Below are 4,726 nucleotides of genomic sequence, written 5' to 3' on the forward strand. Positions count from 1 at the left end.
ATTGTTTACCCTCATGGTCCTTGAGCTATCACTATTATGAGAACAACTACTGTTACCTACAGTCCTCTTACTCAAAGATATAATTAAACCTACCATTAGAAGAGAATTTATCTACTTCTTTGTTCTCTAGGTGATGTATGGACAGCAGCATTGCCTACACCTAAGAAACGCCTAACCTTGGATAAGCGGCGATATGGCTCACTGACGACTTCCCTCCACCTTAGTGATAAGTTCTTACTGAGTATATTGATCTAATAGTGAAATTTAATTAAATCTACAGTACAAAACATATAAAAAACAAGTTTTGGCTCTGATACCAATAATGGTCCATAGTCGTCTAATCTTGCTCTTCCTATGAAAAGAAAGAATATAAGAATATTTAAAATGTTGTCTGATATCAGGACAAGCAAAGAATTATTCTACGTTTGAATACTTGGCTACTTTTCTTGTAGCCATGTCCGTTGGTTTGATACTTTCATTAAGAGTCTTTCCTTTTGCAGTTCGACCATGCCAAGTTGAGTCATATCCACTACTACATAAAATGAAGATGTCGCCCACTGTACAAGGCTGCTTTATGCTGATCCTCTATTTTAGCAACACCTGGAAGATTTTTACTTTGTCATTTTGTTTTTAAGTTTTATTATAATTAAAGCCTTAATGCTCAGTTGTTTACAAGCTTTTCTTGAGATTATAAAATTTTTAGTCTAAATTGTGATAGTTCTTATGCCTTTGTTGTAACTACGCTCTATGCGCATCTTTTTTATTGAAGATATTATAATAAATATGAGTTTGCTACAAAAAAAAGGGCCTTTTGCGACGGTCAAAACGGGTCGCAAAAGTAGCTAAAAGCGTCGCAATAGCCCTTTTACGACTAGCATGCGACGGAAAATAACGCGTCGCAACAACTAGGCGTCGTAAATGTTGGTCGATTATATGCGACGCTTTAAGCACGTCGCAAATATTATTTACTACAGACTTGCGACGGCAAACTAAATGTCGCAAATAATTGGCAACAGGTTTTAAAAAAAAATTATTTGGCATCAAATGAGACGCCACAATGACATTATTTTGAGTAACTTCACCAAAATTGTTAAATGTAAAATTTACTACAGGTTCCAAACTAAAATAAAATCCAACATCATTGATACAATTCATAATTCACAAAATGAAACACTTATTTGGAATCTTTGATATCAAATAATGTATTAAACTTACAGTAATTAAACATAAATACATGATCTAAACATTTATATAGTCTATAATCCTATGTCAGACCTGTGCTTCTATGTCGAACCTAGCAAGAGATCCCCTTGAGTGTTTTTCCTTCTAAACTTTATGCCTCTCCCCTTCATATTACAATACAAACCTCATCAACATTTACTTCAGATTGAAATCGAAGCTTGGGTCGTGAATGAAAGTAGAAGGCGCCAAAGGTGAGGTAAGAGTGCGAGACGCCGTTTATTTAGTTAGCAAGATGGAACAATCTAATGGATTTGTTTCTTCACTTTGTTCCTCCCGTTGATCAAACTAGGCAAGATGTACCAACCAGGCCACACCAGGCCCTTTGAATTGTAAACATCAAGTTCAACAGGGGAATCTCCTGCTGGGACTGAACATCACAAACAGATAAATGTCAAGCAGAAAACAACCATTGTTTCCGGATTTCATCTCATGCATGTAAACCACTAATGACAAACACAAGACCCTAGTCATGACATACTTGGCTCTTGTTGTACTCAAACTCAATAATATGCAGACAATCTTCGATTCCAACTTCCATCTGCAAAGGCAATAAAATTATAGGAAGATCCATTGAGGGAAGACTAACAATGGGGTGGCTGTTAGATAATAAAAAGTGTGCATGATGCTCAAAAGATCCTGGTATTCCAAGAGAGAGAGATTACCACAAAATCCTGGTATTCCACTATGCTACTACCATAACCACAACTACACTAGTGTAGCAAAATCTAAAAGCTGCCAATAGATATTTACTTCAAGTCTTCGATAAACAATTAAGAATGAAAATATAAGTAACTATCAATGTCTTAAGAGTTACCTAAGTCTCACATTCCCGTTCTAAGTCTCATATGACATCTCAACTGTAGAAAACTCAAAAGGATATGTTTTCCTTTCATATATCTGTCCAGGAACATCAAGTTCCTTTCATATATCTATCTTTCTTTATTTCTAATGTAAAGGGTTGGTAATTATAAAAAAAAAATCAAAATCAATAGTTTAAAAAACCGAGTAGAAACTATACAAAGCTAATGAAATGAAGCCAAAACAAACTCACCAAGGGAAGTAAAGTCATAAAAGTTGCCTCTGTCAAAGTACATCTCTGCAACATAAAGTCTATTAGAATGCTAGGGTAAGAATAAAAATCCTAAGAAATGCTATTGACCAAGAAGCAAGGAAAAATAATTACAGGCAGGAGTTGGTTGATTAGCATGTAATGAACCAAAAAACAAATCTCATGCTATTATTTTCACACTAAACAAAAAGCAAATACTTAAAGAGTGGCTTCAACACTCTCTACTGTAACTCTGTCATCAGTTAAATCCAAGTCCAGATAGGGAAAACTAAGCTGCAACAGCATACGAACGAAAAACTTAGATTAAATAAAATCAAATTCGACAACAAAAGTATCAATAAACTTAAAATCACTCTGAAATGAATCTTCACACATCGTTAGCTGTTTCCATATGATCCTCGTCATTTCATCAGATAATTGACAAAATAATACCATAATTAATAGAGTACAGAATCACAAAATCATCAATTACAAAAATTGGCTCCAATTACAAAAAATCCTCCAACAATATTAACAATTAGTGATGAAGTAAAACGCAGCAAAAAACTGGAAACCCCTAAACAACCAGAGAGCTTATGGAGAATAGATAGGATTGAAATTTGCAGAAAAATGATGAAACAATACCCAGAAAAAACAATTGGAAGATAATTCCTCGAATAATCTTACCCGAATGAGAAGAGATGACGTTGAATTCGACTTTCTAGTAGCAAAAAGAAAGAACGGATAGATGAGAACAAAATTAGGGATAGTGAAAGGGGTATTTGAGAGAGGGAACAAGAACCATGAATTCTTACCTGGTTCAATTGCGTCTCAGCATCAGGATTATGGCGAGAGTGGCAGAGAAGGATTTAAGCTTTGAAGAGAGGCAGAGATGCAAAGAGCGAGAAGGAGAGAGGCGGAGAGCGAGAGGCAGACTCGAGCGTACTGAGTCTCATTTTTTAACTTTTTTCCTCTTCTCTTTTACTTGTTCACGCATGCGACGGAACTCAATGGGGTCGTAAATAACAAAGCGCCAAAGTTAACCGCGCAGAAAATTAGTGAAATTCGTATTTATTACGACGGCCGCGTCATGCGTCGCAAAAGAAGTGTCGCAAATACCGTGTTTTCTTGTAGTCTTATATCTCTTTTAACCTATGCTTTTTATTATATCTCTTCTATTTTCAGTATTCAATCTCTCGTTACTTTATATTTGTTTGCTTCAATTGCTAATTGGGTACTAGGCGGAATATCCTGCAAATAAAAATTTACTTTGCAAAGTAGACTAGTCAAATGAGCTAGTCAACTAGTTACAAGTTAGTTAGTGATATAAAGTGAAGTTGCAAGAAAAAAACCTAATTGACCAATATGTTCAACTAATCAGAGTTTGCCCATATTAGTTTCACAACAATAATTCCTAAACTTGAACACGTTTGCATATCAGTCCATTATGCAAATAGCAATGACAAAGCAATTATGAATTAAAGTATGCTGGATTGACTAGTCCAGCTCACCAATCAACTAAGTACATATTCTTCAGTTAATCAAACACAAATATACAAATCAAACTTGGTTCACTACAAGTTATCCTAGTTAACAACAATTGAGTTCATTGCTCATAATATGCAGTGTAAACTTAGTCTCTAACACATATCAAATAACAATCCATATGATGCATGAAACATATGCAAGTAAATATGATATGTGGACAAGTTTAAGAAACAAGGAACGCAAGAAGTTTTCGACCAGAAAACCCCACCTCTGGGTTAAAAAACTAGACTCACCACTGAGTCCAATCCACTAGTGTAAACAAGGTTCATACAAAGACCACACAAGCTCAATTCCTAGATACCTATCTACAGAGCAGTTTTACCTTTGTGCAACATTGCCTTACATGAGATGGATTCCTTCAGTCTTCACGAATAGGCAGCTCCTCCTGAGTTTTTCACCTTGTGGCACTAAAATGGTATTGTCTCCAGTCTTCACAAGATGACAACTCCTCCTAAACTCTTCACCTTGTGGCACCGAGACCAACACACAAACTATGCCTATGATGATATGGCAATGATATACAGATCTAGATTCAAATATCTAGTCAGTTTCATCAATCAAACACCTGAAAGATGAAACTGATATGAATCCAAAAAGAGGTCAGTTTAAAGATTTGAAACTTGAAGAACTTGACCACCAAATTAAAATAAAACCATGAAGAAAATACTACCCTAATGCAATGATTGGGTGTTTGATGCATGAACATGGTTTTGTGGCTAGGGTTTCAATGAAGAACACAAAAGGTAGCTCAAAGCTAAAACCCCTATTTTCAGAAAATGTAAACTTCCTAGCCAAAACAAATGAGCATATAAAAATATTTAAGCAAGCAATTTCAAAGATAGATTTACAAATATTCATGAAGAATATTACCCAGAAAAAATGCTTGAT

General features: G+C 35.2%; 1 long non-coding RNA gene across 1 annotated transcript; it reads right to left on the reverse strand.

The window, feature by feature from the left end:
- Positions 1–1,121: 1,121 nt before the first annotated feature.
- LOC126633295 (uncharacterized) lies at positions 1,122–2,554 on the reverse strand. The gene is made up of 3 exons (XR_007627014.1): positions 2,286–2,554; positions 1,721–1,773; positions 1,122–1,609 (listed from the first exon to the last, which is right to left on the reverse strand). It is a non-coding gene; the product is annotated as an uncharacterized LOC126633295 (long non-coding RNA).
- Positions 2,555–4,726: the final 2,172 nt, after the last annotated feature.

This window comes from Malus sylvestris, chromosome 8 (genome assembly GCF_916048215.2).
Source record: "Malus sylvestris chromosome 8, drMalSylv7.2, whole genome shotgun sequence".
Lineage (NCBI taxonomy): Eukaryota > Viridiplantae > Streptophyta > Magnoliopsida > Rosales > Rosaceae > Malus > Malus sylvestris.